This window comes from Protomyctophum bolini, assembly GCF_963924005.1.
Source record: "Protomyctophum bolini genome assembly, chromosome: 4".
NCBI classification, from domain to species: domain Eukaryota; kingdom Metazoa; phylum Chordata; class Actinopteri; order Myctophiformes; family Myctophidae; genus Protomyctophum; species Protomyctophum bolini.
Genome location: NC_137865.1, coordinates 8,687,836 through 8,706,526, shown reverse-complemented (window position 1 = coordinate 8,706,526; position 18,691 = coordinate 8,687,836). Strand labels below are relative to the sequence as shown.

Below are 18,691 nucleotides of genomic sequence, written 5' to 3'. Positions count from 1 at the left end.
GAGTTGGCTTGGAACAACATTGTCTGTGATATGTAGTAGACACCTTCATGAACACATCTGTGAAGAAAGCTAGTGGTAAGCACTTTTTCTCCAGATTTGCCATAACTTTCCCTTATCAATAGGGTTTATAGCCAAGGCTAATTTGCAACCCCAGTCCCTGGTTAGGCCTTTCTATACAAATTTGAACTACCTACTGTATACAAAAAACAATTGTTTACAGAAAATACATGCATGTAATCTAATAATATACTGTACTAATAATATTTTACAACAAACTTACAATACCCATAAAGATTACATTGACCTATAAAACAAAGTAAACATATTCACTCTGTGATTGTGAGCAGTTGATTTGATTTCAACCATTTGTTTAGGTTTTTTTAATCTGTACTGTAACACTTGTAAAGTGCAATATAGATAACATTAATTATTATTACCATTATTGAACGTGTACAACTACAGTGAATTACTGCAAATGCTTCACAACCAAAGGCTGCCTTATATTTGTAGCCACCCACACCACCCCACCCCAGGAGTGCTGCCTAACAGCACACGAGACGAGGAGGACCACAGCATTTAGCCTACTTCACCTTCTACCTTTCATAAAGGACTTTAAGGGCTTCCAAATCATCCAGTTTATCTTTGAATATAAATCTAATTCTGAGTTCTTCTTGAGTATAACTCTAAAGTGTAGCATTTCATCTCATTGAGCCAAAGCTTAACTGTGGTGGGTATACCTCTTTCTTCTTCCAAAACAGGATTATACAAGACCGTATGACAGCAGACGTTGCATAATTGAAACCATTGAAACCAGGAAAGCATGTGTCATTTTAGATTTAGCTACAGTATTCTTTTTAGCATTTAACATTTTTTAACTGAAATATTTTTGTATTGCTTCTGGGGGGGTCCCTGGAAATAAATATTTGGAGATGGGGGTGTCGTTGACATGGAAACGTTTAGAGCACGACTGATACAGCAACATACGTTTTTTTTTACCAGAAAACTGAGAACCGGCCTCAGGTCTTATGGGTTAATAGTACACTTCTGATCTTCAAGAGCCCGCCTGGAGCAGGTTTGGACCCAGATAGTGACAACATGGCTTTGTTTCAGAAGCAGCAGAGGACGTAGAGGACGAACCGTGTCAGCTGTTGCAGAGGAACAGAAAGATCCGATAAGAGCCTAAATTAGCCCGAGGAATCGTGGGAGATTAATGGCTGCTCGTCTGTGTCCGTCCTGAAGGCTCATTAGAAAATATAGGCCGTTTCATCCAAATACTCACGTTTTATGAAACCAGCCAGCCCCGATAAGATGTGGATACCCAATCGGTTTACCCAGAGCATATTAATCATTTTTTTTACCCTGGTGTTCCTATTTTGGGCATGGCATTATAGTCAAACATGACAGAAATGTTCACAAATAGCAGATCTACAAGCTCATACGTACGATAGTTGTAGTTACACACCTCTTTGTGTTAGTCAAAACAAAAAGGAAAGGAGGTACTAGATAACTCCGCTTAGTTCAAACCCGCTTGCTAAAACATTTGTCAACCCTGCCATCTTGCCACTGTGCGAACTGTGTGAATCTGAAGTAATGAGACAAGAGGCATTTCCATTGCACTGAATTATGGGTCATAATTAGGATTTGATGTGGGGAGAGGGTGCACTGTGGTGAACTTGACCTGCGTAATTTATGGACTGAACCGACACTTTGTGGCGTGAAAAAACAACATCTGGTTTCGATTGGGGGGGGGGGATTCTCTGCGGGCCAAAAGGGACTGACGTTGCCTGAAAGGGATACAGCCCCTGGCGTCCAAGTTGATACCGTAGTTGAAACTGTACGGGTTGGAAGGAACCACAGAGATATACTGTATATCTGTGGTATACTGATTATACAGTCAGTCATCAATGATGGAATAACATACACCATCTAATATGTTTATTATTTGCAATTGGCAATTGGCACCTACTGTATGAGCAGCGGTATGATTTTGACCTGTAAGCCTATACTGTGCCTAATCATTTACAAAACATGTGTTTCTAAAAAGAACCAGAGTACATAAGTTAATACAGAACTCTGGGTAACAGACTTGAGATTATAAATGGCCCTCTCACACGGACACAGTATTGAAACAGTATTGAAATAAGTCTGATCAATGCCTTTCACAAGAATCCAGAAGTCCATGTCTAAAGTCTGGGTCTAAGGTCATAGGGTCACGCGTGGGTGTGAGAAACATTTTTTCCCCTTCGTCATACCATTTTTTTTCCCCCTTCGTCATACCTGACGAAGACCCACAGTGGTCGAAACGTTGTTACAAATAAATAACTTTTCTGGGAGCTACAATTCAGTGTGCGGACATTCCTCCTTTTCCATTTTTCATTCTATGGGGGTGAACGGGTGGAGCGCTCCAACGCGGTGGCGTTTCAGCGCGTCTGAAGCATGGAGATCAACATTGGTGATCTTCGACCGGGCATCAACCCGACAGGAGAAAATCCAACCCAAAAATCAAGGTCGGAAGAAAACAATGCCACCATAAGGGCCGATTCATACTCCTATTTTAGAGCAGAATAAAAGTCGAGCCTACAATGTGACGTCATTTGAGGTTCGGGGGGGGGGGCGGGTACCGTCCTAAAGTCGACTCTTCGGTGCTACTGACGAGCCGAAATCATTTCGGCACTACAGCGCCGAAACAGCGGTAAAATAGGAGTATGAATCGGCCCCAAGATCTGATGGAGAGTGACGGGAAGAACGAGAGAAAGAGCAGGTTTCTGTTGCACTGGCATGACTGCTGGCCTGAATATAACGGAGCTAGACATTATGCAGACAAGTGTAACTGTAAGTGTAAGTGATTTATAGCAAAGATAAAGTTGGTCTATCTATCTAGGGTACCAGTGAGCAGCTCCACTGGAGCCGGTAATGTATGCAATATGCTCTAAAACTAAGGCTGTGCCCAACTGAGACCCCCAAAATGTATAATGTATTTGGCTGCGGACAGCCAGAAGCAATGCTTTGAGTTAAAAAACATGTTCGCTATAACATGTTATTATTTTTAAAGATTTGCACAAATGTTCATGATCTTCAAGATATTTTTGAACAGCCAAAGAAATGACACAGAGGCCTGCTCAGTTTCAAAGGGTTGAACCCTTTATACTTAGTTGGCCAAGTATTCCTCACGACACCAAAACTCTTTGCCCCTAGAATAGGGATGCTAGGGTTCATGTGGTTAAGAATCTAGGAGGTGCTGTTTACAGTAACACTATGCTGAGGACGTTGACCCCCGGTGAAGTTCTGGAGGTTGCAACACTCAAAAGAAAATAAATGAGGATATCTTGCTAATCTGCTTAAAGTAATTATGCTCGTATAGAGCGGACTAACTCAGTGTAAGATTTATCTGAGGGTGTCACATCAAGGGCAGTAACTCAATATAGGTTGCTCTCCCAAGAGACTTAGTGGTTGATTGGAATAATTGGAATGTAAAACAGAAATAAATAGATACATAAATACACTTCAAAATATCCACATATCATATTGTTGCTGTCGACGAGAAACCAGCAATCTTGATTTATATAAATCAGTGCTATTCAACACGTTTACCGTGTGTGCGTGTGTATTTTTACAAATATTATAATTGAATCTCATATCCCATTCTGTCCGGTGGATTGCCCATATGATTTAAAACTGATTAAAAACGTGGATTAAACAATGAAAACATAACTCGGGCAACTTAATGTTATACAATGAATTAACTTGGGCAACTCGTGAATAGAAGTGGCAAGTATTTCATACAACTTAAGTTAAAAAACTATCCCTTTAATGGTCAAAAACTAACTCCACTTAAAGTGATGATAATATAAGGAGAAACGCAAGTATCTAACAATGTATAAGTCACCTGACCATACCAACGTTGATGAGGTCGCTTTTTCATTTCCTGAAAAGTTAATATTTTGAACATGGTTGGCTGGTTTCTGCCCAACAGCAGAGATATCATAACTACATTCACATTAATGACCTGCACCAAATTCAAGTTAACAAAACCCATGAAACCCTATGAAAGTTCAGTAATGCCACCAACATGTAAGTGTGCTTTGCCTTGCCATACCGCACGTTTTATCCAAATGGCTCAAACTATACAGAAAACTAAAAGCAGCATTAATTGAAGCCAAACTAACAGGGTCTCTTACATCTTCTTCACGAATACATAACTATTTGAACCAATTTGACCCTGGCTGGCAGTGGGATGTGTGTTCGGGTCTAACATAGCAATCAGAAGCAGAAGCTGGGAGTCATGCTGTGGTGTGCAGTGAAACAGCGCCTTGATGTTTTTACACAAAAGCACATATAACCAAGGCTGTGAAATGCAGCAACTATCTCTATCTCTCTCTTAAACCCCTCCAGAGCCCAGGCTTATACACCGGCTGGTTTACAGACCTTTTCACTTCACCTTTGCCTGTGACAAGTTGACGACTATTCACCCAGGGATTTGTAGCCATTAGCGCAGATTGGAACGCACATACTGCTCAAGAGGTGATGTCGGGACACACATCAAAACAGAATATTAAATGATCAATATCAAGTATCGCGACAAGCAATTCGGCCAACAGGTCACCTCTGCTAGGAATTTCCTAAGACGCTTACAGCATTTATTACCATCCAAATACCGCATAAGCTTCCATTAAACTTGAATAGAATTTGGCCTGCATCCATTTGGAAGATTTTGCTACTGGGGCTCACCTCAAAGCTATCGGACCCTTTCAGAAGACTCAGTCTTTTCTGTTGACTATCGGCTACCTTGTCAGGGGGGGAAGGAAGACATTTTCTTAACTACTGAAGGTAGTGGTTTTTATTATGGTAAAATAAAAAAATATCTACAAACTCACAGGCACAGTGCATTACATTGCAACACATTGTTGAGCTTGTATATTAGATATTTTTTCGATTCAATTTAGATTTGAATAGATTAGCTTCAAACCACACAATAACTTGGCATATCGCACACACACAAGCATGCTAAAATGCACATTGACCTTGCACTCTATCGCTTTGTTCTCTCAGTCACGTGTCCTTTCAAACTGAAACAGTTAAGTGTCCAGACTCAAGAGGGCATCAGCCAGGAGAGAGAGAGTTAACAGCAAAGCATAGAAAGAACATTGTTACGGAAAGGATTTCCCCCGATTGCTTTTAAGAGCAGGTTTGTTTTAAGAGCAGGGTGTTTTAAGCAGCCCTGCTGTCAGTTAACTCTATGTCGCAGACGCCTCCAGAGCACACAGAGTGGCGAGTGGAATTTAAAGAGAATTCGTGAATGAGAACGAGAGCAGGCTCTCTCTCTCTCTCAGTTGACACCCCAGTGCTATCAATTAGCATTTTTTTATTTTTTTCCTCCCCTGCCCTGCCCAGAGCAAGCACCGCGGTCTCCCTGGACGACCTCTGTTATTGCTCCGTTTTGAAACAGAGAAGCCAGATGTGGCTGCCGTAGAATTCCAATGAGGAGAGCAGACGCCGCCGTACACAGCCAAACCCTCAGTGTCAATTTAAAGGGGGTGTTAAGTGACTCCAGGTGAGGCGGTTCATGAATGCGAGTCTCAATAGACTGCTATGAATGTGACATGAACACACAGTAAGAACTGCCTCCTTGTGGAGTTCTCTCTTCTCTGATAGGATAAAAATTGGTCTCCCGTGAAAATGTATACATTTTCTGTTTACTAAGTGCCAGAGAGAATTCATCCAACCTTTATTACATTTCTCGGAAATACATTGATGCCGAGATTACAGAAGGCATAATACCATTAACATGCCCTAAAAAGGGCAAAGGTCGTGCTGAAACAACAGACCTTCTTAATATGGCACAGTTGAGAAGCAGCAGTTGAACTATTAATCTGGTGTCAGTGAGGTCAGATGTAGAGTTGCTGTACCAACTTGGTTCATTTGCAAGTGTCACCCACACACCTTAATTCAATTAATGACAATTTAAGACAACAAGATTAGCCAGCAAGTTTCTAAATTGTCCCAGTGAGATCATTTTTAAAGTGCATCGTAATTCATTCCAGCTAAAGGAAGCGCTAAAACCAAAGGCTGATTTACCTAGCCCAGTGCAGGGCAGGCCTTGGAGACCAATAATGAGATGTGTTCCGTAGCAACGTGTCTGATGAGTGGAAGTATAAAATGCCAGGAATGCTATAAAGTATTTAAAATGCTGGACCTGTAAGTGTCCAATATGGTTCTCTCAGAGTTGTAAATAGATAAACGAAGGCCTAGAAATAAAAAGGGAGGGGAAAAAGAGACAAAAACATCACTTCAATCCAAATTAGCTTCAACATGAGACGGTGTCGGTCGCTGCACTCCGTATATACAAGACTCCAGGGTCCAGAACACCATGGCCATCTCCTTGCCAGTGGGTCACACCGACTCACCGACCGTTCCACCAGACAGCTCCGCTGGCTCAAACCGGACCATCTCTATAATAACCTCCTGCTGCCCAAAGTACTGACCGGAATACCAAGCAGCACCACAGTCTCTGCTCGTCTGAGCTCACACCAACTTCAATGAAATGTTTAGTGCAGCATTTATTTTCCTTAGAGGCTTCACTGCTAGTTGCAGCTGCGTGCTGACAAAGTGTTTTACACGGGTCAGCCTAACCCAGAGGTAACGTGTGAGAGAGGGAACAGCTTGCTTTGTATGGCTCTGTCTGTATGCCTGCTGGCACCTGGTGCACCCAGAGCTGCTGAGAGAGAAGACACTCTCACGTTGATGAAGCAACGCATGCAGTGTCTCTCTTCCAACGGGCGTGGGCGTGGGTGTGCCACGTTTCAGATCCTGGTCGTTCACAAACACCCCCCACGCGGAATGCAAAATGTTCCAAGTATTTTCGATATTCTTTTTCTAACGTTCCAAAAATAGCTGATGTACAAGCTAGCAACGAGGCACGAAGTGACGCACTGTGAACTTGTATGCATAGCTGTTGTTCACCACTGTTCTAAATGGTAACATAAGATGCTACACACTCACATGCACGCACACACGCACCTAAATCCCATTAGTGTGGCAAAAATATAAATGTATTCTGTGATGTGCGTCAGTTTGCGTCAACGTCTGGACATTTCTTTTCAGAATTACACAGAACGTATAGGCTTCTACGTAACGTCGGCTATCTTCGGGAAAGACAGAGGGGGAAAAGGGACCAAGACTAGAGCCCTGGTGCACCCCGGTAATACAAGTACAGTATAGGGTTTTAGTGGCATGGGCGAATGGCAATTCAGAAAATAACTATTAATCTGAGAAACAGCTGATTAAATGAAGTCCGTACTCTCAGTTAACACTTGCTGTTGACATTTATTGAATCTGGAAACCGCATGGGAAAACCATGAGCGTATTCTTTCCATATGTGCTGCTGCTGGGTCTGAAATCACCACAACCTGCAGCGTTCCAGTGGCAGTAATTGAATTATTTTGGTGAAGAGAAAATTCCTGGAGGTCAGACAGGTTGTTTCTCTAAAGTCTTGGGTGGATTCAAAGAATGGGTGTGTACGTGTGTGTGTACGTGTGTGTGTGTGTACGTGTGTGTGCGTGCACATGTATAATGTAGTAGAGTAGAATTTGACAGGAAGCGCGCCGATACTCGAGCGAGTCACCCCGGTCAACTGCTAATTTAGCCCCAAGAGTGCGTTTCCTGGAAGGCCCATTTTCAACCTCTCTCTTATACAACACCCTTGAGCCAGCCGGGGAAATACCCTTAACTACCCAATTCACATAACCGAGCATTGGCACTTCACCCATGGGGTCCTGTTTCAGGCTTTTTGCAGTACAAGCACCTATAAGCTATAAGGCTGGGGAACACCTTACCCGTGGCAATCAAAAAATGTCAATTATGTGTCATCTTTTAAATCACTTCTGGAAAAATGCATCTGTTCGGGAAAGCCTTCCCCCTAGATCACCTCATTTGCCATAACGGTGTTGCGAACAGCCACATGTTCTTTCTGTCTCCTTTTCAGCGTGCAGAAATGTGATGTGCTTTGTCGCAACTAACTTACTTGTTAACTGTGTTATTCCCATAGGTTTTTTTTTTAATGTGCATGTTTTATTTTACCTTAATTATGTGCGTTATGCTCCAAGGCAAACTGCTGTTCAGCACTTTGTAACTCATGTTTTAAATAGTGCTATAGGCCTATGAATACAATTATTATGTATGCAATACCCCATTAATATGATGGAAGTAAGGCCAATGCACAATGTAATGACGATGACATTGTTTCTGATGTATATAGTATATTATTTATTCTTTGGAAGTAAAAACGTGTTTTAAACGACATAATTTTAACAACTTGACTGGGGTCTCCCAGGTCTCTATCCTTGTCCTATTCCGTTTAGTTTTCACCAATGTGTTCACCACAGAATAACAGGGATGCTATGGTTCATGTACTGTACAGTATATCCATAGTCCATAGTATATCGTGTACAGTATACTGCTGCAATGCTCACGCCCCTTCATCTCTTATCTCATGTATCACAGTATACAGTATGTGAACATGTAGGTTTGTAGGTCATTTGTTTGTTTTCTTTTATTGCCGTCTCTCCCCCAATGTGATCCCACGCAGTCCAGCCAACCAGTCTTGTGTGTCAGCGCTGGAAAGTAACTCACTACATGTACTCAACTACTGTACTCAACTACTGTACTCAACTACTGTACTCAAGTACAATTCTTAGGCACTTTTACTTTACTTGAGTATTTCCTATGTTCAATACTTGTACTTCTACTCTGCTACATCTCAGAGGCAAATATTGTACTTTTTACTCCACTACAATTATTTGAAAGCTTTAGTCACAAGTTACTTTGTAGACATGAATAATTATCACAAAACACCCTACTTAATTGGCTCTCATTGGCCATTGAAAATAGCCAATCGACAAACTCACAACGCCAAAGGGGGTTGGAACCACTGTCATAAAGGTACACGGCAGACAGTATCATGTCTGCAGCGATAAAATCCAACTCCAACTAAAAAAATCCAACATCGTGTCCGTGCGTGCGTGCGTGTCTGTCTCAGCGTTTGTCATATGGAGAAGAAAAAAGGGGTTGGAACCACTGTCATAAGGTACATGGCAGACTATCACGTCTGCAGCGATAAAACCCAACATCCTTTGTGTCACAATAGTTTCATTTCAAAGAACGGTCGGTTGGGGACAGACCTGCCAGCAGAGCAGCGCAAAAGAGGGAAAAAAAAGGAAAAAAGAAACAAGGAACATCAAGTGGAGTTGGAGGAAAGGTGATGTCATTCCTTACCAGGCTCAGATGTGGTCGGAAACAGAAGCAACGGGATCCCAGGCTACGCCGGTGACGCCGGTGACAGCCTGTCAAACACAGGAGGAAAAACAGAGGGCGAGCCCCGACTGCATAGATTAAATCACCACACTGATGGAAAACACATACTACACACGCACGCACGCAGCATTGATATACTTGTGAGGACATCAACATTAATAGGAACTTTTGTACCCGTTTTTTGTCAAACTGATCTTGCAAATCTGCTATTTTTGGTGTGCAACCCCATCCCACCACAATAAATAATGTGTAATGTCTAACCCCTACCCATAAACCTAACTTCTACGCTAAAGGCCCAATCATATCCTGAATACCGTAAGGCTACATCTCCAAATATATATTTATTTTTTAACCATAAAATCATCATTTCTCTTGTGAGGACCAGGAAACATGTCTGAAACTATAGTTTACTTTTTGGTATTGTACAGTATACAGTACAACACAAAAAGGATATAAGCACATACAGTATGGTACTGCTAAGAAACCGGCACACGACATCTGCAAGGCAGATGTTTTGTAAGGTGGCACACTGGCACTGTAGCAGTAATTTCCTTTTCTGTCAACAAAGTACTTTTTCCACCACCTATACGTACTGTGTGTGTGTTAGGGCATTAAGCAACAGTCGACTAGTTTACTAGTCGACTAGTTTACTAGTCGACTAGTAAATCCACTAGTCGACCTTGTTGGTAGTAGTTGACTAGTTGATAAGAAGAAAAAAATATATAGTTTTTCTTCTTTTTTATTTTATTTTGTAGGCCTCAAGATCAGGTAGATTATAGTTATAGTCACCAATGTACACCATTTGTAAATGTACATTTTTTTAAAATATATAATAGGTAGTTAAACAACTAGGCAATGAGTAAAAATGACTAGAAGTGAATGCCCTAGCGCGCGTGCGTGCGTGTGTAAAAGCGTTTTAGTGAAACATAGCACAGATAAAAACAGTACATGCAGTACGAATGCTACCATCAGGCAGATAATAATGCTTCTAATAATGGCCATAAAATGGACAAATCTTCCCCTCTTTGAGGAGGACATGCAGCCTGACGATCAGAGAGACGAGACAATTACAGGCGGCGTGTCATCATGAGACTCGAGCCCGCATGTCGGCGTTCCGATGAAATGACCCGGCCGTCTGACGGGGGCCACGGAGGAGGCGGCTATTTTAGGCATGCTGGGATAAGTAAATAACAGCGTGCTTCAAACATTAGCTGGTCCTGTCAAGACCGCAGTCACAGAGATGCTGCCGGACAGACACAGCAGCGTCCAGCATGAGTCAGTGTCCATGTGGGGAAAGAGACTGCAGATTGAACAATGGTGGAAAAAAGGTCTGGTAATCAAAATTTACTTGAGTCAATGTACTAAGTATTGACCTCACAATATATACTTAAGAGTACCAAAAGTTAAAGTTCTCCGTTTCACGAGGCATCAATGTATAAAATTATACTGTATACTTAGAATATAGAAATAGAAATAGAAAATACTCTTGTAAAATTGTACTTAAGTAGAGTACTTACTACTAGAGTAAATTTACTTTAAGTTACTTTCCACCACTGAGATTGAAGAGACCCAGCTGGCTTGAGACAAAATCCTTAGCAGGCAATGTGCTCATGAATAACACCACAGGTTTATAATAAACCTATGGCTTGGTGGTGATGACCATAATAGCTAAAGAAATGCGATACATGTTGCTGTCACTTGTGTCATGGTTTTAAAGTATTAACGTTGTCAAATGTGGTCTCCCAATATATGCTGCGTCTAGTTTCCTTGTGTTTTGGGGGTTTCGGCGTCCTATCATTACATTATCCATCCAGTGTTTATATGCTAGACCGGTGGCTTCTCTCTGCCAATTATGATAATGAATTGCATTTTCATAGCGCTTTACAATGGTTAATTCATTCATACATTGGGAGGTGAAGCGGCGAACAGTCGACGCCGGCGTCCTCACTTCCCACATTCACACACCAATGGTGGCAAGCTTACACCGACCGACTCCTTGGAGGCAATGTAGGGTTCAGTGTCTTGCCCAAGGACACTTCGACATGTGGCCAGGAGGAGCCTGGGATTCGAACCGCCGACCCAGGGATCATTGGACGACCTTCTCTACCTCCTGAGCCACAGCCACCCCGATATATATAGCTCCGACATGCACGCTCTAATAGTAAAATGTAAGGGTTGACAAAGAACAAAAATGAAAGGAGGTATAGAGCAAAAAGAGTACTGAATAGCAAAATCACACCTAAGCGTGAGCCGAGCGGTGCAACTATACATGCATTGTTATAGTTACTGTACTGTACTGTGCTCTGTACTGTATTGTAGTGTGCACTGAGCTCTGTACTGTACTTTGATTATTTTGGGGAAAAATCTTCGAGAAATAACATTGTTAAGGTGATTGCACACTGGACACAAAACGACGGAAAAACGCAGCTAAAAATCTGAAAAACGTGTCCAGTGTGCAACTACCTGTACTGTGTCCGGGGGTCCCCGGAACATCCACACCCCCAGGAGCGCGCCCAGGGGGCCGGCCTAGTTCGGACACGTACACACATACTGTACATACATACGGACAATAAAATATGGACAAAGCGTTCCCCGGGTCTAACATGAACGTAAAATGAAGCCTGTCAGTCCTTGCAATGGAAGTCGCCATCTTTCTAGATCCGTTTTGGCCCAGCTGGCCATTGGCTGGCCCAGACAACGAGGCGAGACTTCCCCCCTTCTTCTCCGTTGGTTTTTATTTTGACTCGAGTGGGTGGGGAATCCCTATCATAGACTGTAACGGTAGCCACGCCCCTCAGAACATATGCGACTTTATGGTCATTTTTTTAATTAATGGGACCATAATTTTCCAAAAAGAATATTATGACATTAGAAATGAGACTTTAAACTAGTGACTGGAAGAAGAAAGTATTCATGACCATGTTTATTAAGGTAATACAGTCTAGGTGAAGTTGGGCCCAAATACATGGACTTCTATGGGGCTATGGGTTTTTCTGGGTCCAATGACAGCGCCACAACAGGCCATTATATGAACTTTCATTTCCTTAGTGGCTTCACAAAATATCTGTCTGACTGCCCCCCTTGATACGGACACACATAGCTGCGTAATGCAGCAGAGGCACCGCTCACCGCTCAAAAAACTCATTGAAAGAGGGAGGATAATAAAAGGACATAAAAAATGTAAGAGAATATTATTTGAGCAAAAAGCCAGTTTGTTTATCGGTTTATTATTACAACCAACAGAATGCAAAACAAGTCATTTTGTTGTTGTTGTTGCTCCAAACCATAAGCCTGTGGAACATAATAAACGCCAAGATTTAGCATTTCCCTCATCAAATCTCACCACTACTCTGATGGAAAAGGGGAAAATAACAACAAAACAATAATGTTTGTCTCTTTACTTTCCCCTGGGACATTCTCTTATGTTCACTTTCAGTAGAAATTCACATTTTCTGTGAAAGGATTTTCTTTTTCCTCATTACACAAAGTCTCCCTTCTTGCTAAGCCAAAACACCATATCTTTGATGTCAAGCTCAAATGCTAAATAAATCAAAAACCCATTTCAGGTGCTGGCAAGAGAGCGGGGAGAAACTGTGACCCGTGGGCTCAGCTTCTGATCACTTGGCAAAGATCGGCAAGTACTTTGCATGCAGAATTCAGTATGTACAGTTTTAATATGTTAATTCTAGCCCCGACAGCCTTCCTACGGAGAGTTATGTTTGATTCAACAGGTTGGGAATGTGAACCAGACCAAAGCTTGTTATATCTGCTTAACTTTAATCTGAAAACCAAAGCTTCACTACAGGCATGAAGGAAACCAATGACAAATCCTCGTTACGTTTTTTTTTAGAGAAACGAGAATATATTTGGTCTGTTAATATTTCCCTCTACAAACAAATCTCTCTGCTGAAAATAGCTGATCTAAAAGACTGCATCTCATTGTGAACTTGTAGATCACAAGCTGAACGCTCACCCCAGAATAGGGATGCTATACTGTGGACCACTTAGCTCTCAAGTGGTTAGGTTAAGTACGTAAAGTAGATGCCCAAGCCATGTGGACCATTGGACGCCGTCTCCGGTTTCCTTAGCGGTACAACTTGAGTACACCCCCTGGACGAAATGACACCAATTTGCAGCAGGGACTTATACACACTCCAACCCTCGATGCTCGCTGCCAAGCAGGGAGGCGTTGGGTACCGTTTTCTCATCTTTGGTATGACTCTGCCCGGGATTTGGTATGACTCCAACCCCGCCCGACACCCCAGTCTCAGGGGAGACCCTCAAACCACACAATACCACTGTTATTAAACATAAAAATAGCATTTAATGTCCTAAGATGGTACTCTATGAGAGTCATTTGAATGAAAAGCAGACAAGCCCTTTCCTCGGCATAAAGTGGTTGTCAAGTTGGTGGCATACAGTATACCGCATCCCCCTGATATAACCTCTATTCTCCCCAAGGATGTCGGCTTATTATGAGACAGAATGGAGCGTGAGAGACAGTTGGGATATTCTTAGAAGTATGGTCTCCTTCTGTCTGCCCACTTTCCTTCTCTTTTCCTTTTTTTCCAGATCTCACTGGCCTTCTTCTCCCACTCTGGTTCCTCATTCATCTCGCTCATTCCCAGTGCTGCATCAGCAGAGACGAAAAGTAACTAAGTATATTTATTCTCAAGTATTGTACTTAATTTTAAGGACAATGTTGAGGTACTTTCTTTTACTTTACTTGAGTACTTCTTCCATCACCGAGCATCACAAGTTGCCACGAATTCTGCTTAACAACCAACAGCTAAGCTGCACAAAGACAGAAGAAAGCTCCAGGAATTCCAGTATAATCAAACAGTGTTTATCTCGCTCACTGATCTTGTGCTGCCAAAGTTACGTGGTTGAAGCTGTTAAAACGGACTCACAGAGGGTTCTAAACAAACAATTTCCATTTCAAACAGAGCCGTTTCCAGCCTCCACATATTGACAGATAACAATGCACAGTAACAGATTGGTTGTTTTATTCTGTAGTTATCTCGGTCAGTAATCCCTGTACACCCATCACTTTCTCTCTCTATTTGCTACCCCATCTGCCTGCCTCTGTGAATGTGTGCGTATGAGCATGCACGTCCATGTGTGCGTGTGTGCATGCGTATGTGTGTGAGTGTGAGAGAGACAGAGAGAGAGATGTGGGAGAGAGTAAATATACTCAGAGAACACTGGATGATGGCCCCGTGCCGCAGGGTCAGCCATCCACATTCCAAAAAGGAAGATTGAATCAGAAGTGATACAATTTGTTCTACTCTCCCGAGCATGCATCCTGACCTAGGGGCAGATATGAGAGCACGCTGAACTATGTATGCCGTAATAGCTGCTGAAAAACGTCCACACGTCCACACACGTCCATAGCTGAAATAGTGATTCTATGGCCGTGTTGTGTGTGTGTGTGCCAACTGCCAAGTGGGGTTGTGAAGTTATTTTCACCCGGGAGTGACCCTTGTGCTATTCTAATTTGCCACACATGCCTTTTTTATTTTCCAAGTTAAGTGGACTATAAATGGACACGCAGGGGTGATGAACTTGCCGTATCTGACCAATCAGTGCAAGATAGAGACCTTATCTTCCCCGGCGTTCATACGGAGTGTTGAGCGAGTTACTGAAAACATAGTAAGTGACCTTATTCCGTTAGAGTGTCTCAGCCCTGCGGTCGCTTTCTCGCCTGTAAGGCGTCTTACTGGTTAGTTACAGTAAATAGTACAAAAAAAAGTAACTGAATTACTGCTTTACAAAAATGCCATTGTGCAATTGAGGTGCAGTGCGGGTATATTTGGTGACTATAATCCTATGAAATGAGCCCATTTAAATTGCAGTAATTGTGTTCTGCGTTACTGAATTGGGAAAAGTACTAATTTGTTACACAAAGTTAGTAGTTATCGCAAAAACATAGTGGAGTTACAGCAAGGTCAAAGTCAGAAAATAATCTATAGGCAACCTCCCAAAATAAGTTGGTGGGGCGAGGGGGTCGCGACCCACAGGTTGAAAACCCCTGCTGTGTTAGAGGTTCACACACCAAGGCTCTGTTGGAATGGAGCTGTTGCACTGACGCCACTCTACACAGACTCCAGTACCTCGGTATAAGGGACAGCAGACCTGCTGCTACACACATACTACACTACAGCTTCTCACAGACAAGCGTCTTGACTCTCTAAAACAGACCATTCACTGTAGAAGCCTTCCGTCATTCTGGTATAGCTCACTCAGTATTCCACTGGCCTCGTCCGACACACCAGCCTTTCCATTAAAGTCCCCCGAGGGATGCATTCTTCACGACCACGTTTACGGTGCTCTCGCTAATCCCATACCGGCTTTAAAGCAGTTATTGTGTGGTCCGGCCCCGGACCCTCTGGGGGTATCTGTGCAGGATTGCGCACTATTGTGGTCAATTAAAAGCACTTTAATGCATCTGACATTGCATTGTTGTCGTTACGCCAACTCGCCGAAAGGGGAGAAATGGCCATAAACAGGCTTGGGTTCTCATGTGGATCGAAGAAATACATTTGTAATATAAAATAAAATAAAAGTTATCTGGAAGATTCTGAAGTTCCTAACCAGAGCTATTTACTGTATGCATGTGATGTCATATCACGTTACCAAAAATGATAAAGAGAAATGTACAAGAATAACTAATGGGGAAAAAGGCTATGTTGGCTAAGAAATGAACCATCTGTCAACTGAATATTCCTACATGGAACAAGGGCAATAAACAGAAGCTGCAATATTTTACAATAATATATAAACATTTGCCATAATCTCAGATCTTTGCTGGGAAAATCCCCAACTGTCACACAGACCCAGTCATGACATAAATTATAGATTGTACTCTGCCAGCATTCATTGACAGACCCAAAAGAGAAATGTGATGTCTCCCCAGGACCCAAACTAGTGGAAGTACCATTAGCCGATCTTTAAGCTCACAAAATGTTGTGAGTTTGTAGATGCGCTTAAAAATATATATTATTTATATATTATTATTTGTTTGCAGCTTATGAAAGATTGTGAATGTTGGGGGGAATGTTTTGAAAATATTTTGAATAGTAATTAAAAACTAAATATAGGAAACAAAATAACTCTCTACCCATAAAAAGTGGTCTGCGCCCCACACATGCGTCACATATGTTCTCATGTGGATCGAAGAAATACGTTTGTAATAAAAACAAAAAAAAAGTTATCTGGACGATTCTGGAAGTTCCTAACCAGAGCTATTTATATGCATGTGATGTCATATATCACGTTACCAAAAAATGTTAACAAGAGAAATGCACAGGAATAACTAATGGGGAAAAGGCTATGTTGGCCCGGGGGTTGCCAAATAATGTTTGGGAGGTTGCCAGGTTATTTTCTGACTGTGACCTTGTCCTGTCCCTGTCCCCCCCCGTGGAACCATGCGTCCACGTACCCTTTACAACACACGTGACGACACGGATGCTAAACAGTGAACTAAATCAGGCCGATGGTGAAATGCTGAGGAACGACAGCACTAAGGAGATGGGACACGATGGGCACATTTTGCCAAGTCATTTAACCCATTCTGACCGGGAACCCATTTTGGTGTTAGCATCATGTTGTGCTTTAACTATTGAAAAATAGCAGATCTACAAGCTCATAGCGCGCCACCGAGTGGCGCGCTACGAGCTTGTAGGTCTGCTATTTTTGAAAAAATCGAAGAACGACTGACATTTTTAGAATCTGATCTCGGGTCAGAATGGGTTAATCAGACCAGTGTGTCCCCCCAGTGGAAACCTCGTATGAATCTGATCTCAGGTCAAAATGGGTTAAGGCCCCGGTCTCGAGTAAAGTGGGTTTTGGTGAGTTATTGTGGTCTTTTAGGAGCAGGGAAGTTGGTAAACTAACCAACCTTTGGGTCAACACGCACTCCTCAATTATAGGCTTCAGTATACGACAGTGCCATGACGCTGAAGTGAAGCCTGACTTCACCACAGACCTTTAGCCTGATCATCAGAACAGCCCCAGTCAGTCAGCAGTGGAAAGTGGCTTTGACAGAATGGACTATTGTGCAAACGTTTGGACACCACACTGCACGGCACTGTGTCCCGTGTGTCCACACACACGCATGACGTAGTTTGATTCTTTCAGCTTTTGATTTTATGTTACCCTAAAGCAACCTTAGATATGAATCAGGCAAAGACGTCGTTAGCTGCGTCAACACCACCATCCATATTCTGGGGTGGACATTAGCTAAAACATAATAGCAGATCCACAAGCTCACAATGTGTCGCAATGACTATTTTGGGGTGAAAAATAGTAGGGACCCCTGATCCCTAAATGTATTTGCAGTTTTTTTTTTACTATTTTGAAAAACATTGTAAAATATTTCAAATAGCGATCTACAAGCTCACAGTGTGTCAATGTTGATTGGCTATTTTAACTATTTTAAAATGTTTTTCAATGTTGCAGTGTAGACAGGAAGAAGCCACCCATGTACAGTTTGTACAGTAACTCAAGTTCGTTTCTCTAAAATAAAGGGTAATTAATGTAAATGGTTTGCAACCCTTTTCATATCAAGGTACATTATTTATTCAGCTTTTAATCCACGGACCACCGTTTTAAGTGGTTAATATCTCAAAGGAGTTAATGGAATTACGTTCATTTAGATTTAAATATAATGTATGATTGGCACAGCTCCTCTGAGACACACACAGCAGGGGCATATTAAATATAGTAATTTATGTGTGAGTCTGGAGAAATGAAAAATGATGGTTCACGCTCAACAGTTATCTTCTCTCAAGCTTCACACAGTCATGATGGAGATTAAGCTGCTGCTGATATGCAATTAGACAGCAGGGCAGCCAGAGAGCCAATTACATGCCTGGCGAGTGGGCATTGCTTAACAGCAAACTCTTGAGCATTCTCGAGCAATCTCATTCTCGACTCCTCCGCCAGTGGTGGAAAAAGTAGGCTACTAATTATCTTTAAAAGTATCAAAACTGCAATGTAGAAAACCCTATTACAAGTCCACTAATCAAAATTGACTTGGCATCAAAATATACTTTTTTTGTTTGTAAATACATCAAAGATGCGATTATAATCCATTTCTACTGGATAAAGCCTTGGCCTGGAAGAGAGGTCATCAGGTGGTCTCACCTTCTTAGAATGTTTCAAACCTCAGTGATTGGCCAAATCACTGCCCCTCTCATCCAGGCTTCCAGCTATAGACGAATGCACAGATTGGAAAGCCATCACTTGCAGGCACTGCGAGGTCTCTATATCTCTAGTATTCTCTAGGACTATGGTTTGCCTCCTGCCTAGTGTCCTCCTGTACGTCTCACCAGACTGTTTGTCTGTGTGGTGCGCATGCATCCGTCCTTGTCCACACTTG

General features: G+C 42.2%; 1 protein-coding gene across 1 annotated transcript in view; it reads right to left on the bottom strand.

Moving 5' to 3' along the window:
• tspan9a (tetraspanin 9a) overlaps positions 1-18,691 on the bottom strand; it is a 255,026-nt gene that overhangs the window by 219,074 nt on the left and 17,261 nt on the right. The window contains exon 2 of the mRNA XM_080761379.1: positions 9,271-9,338. The gene's annotated coding sequence lies outside the window, so the exon portion shown is untranslated. The remainder of the gene's footprint in view (positions 1-9,270; positions 9,339-18,691) is intronic.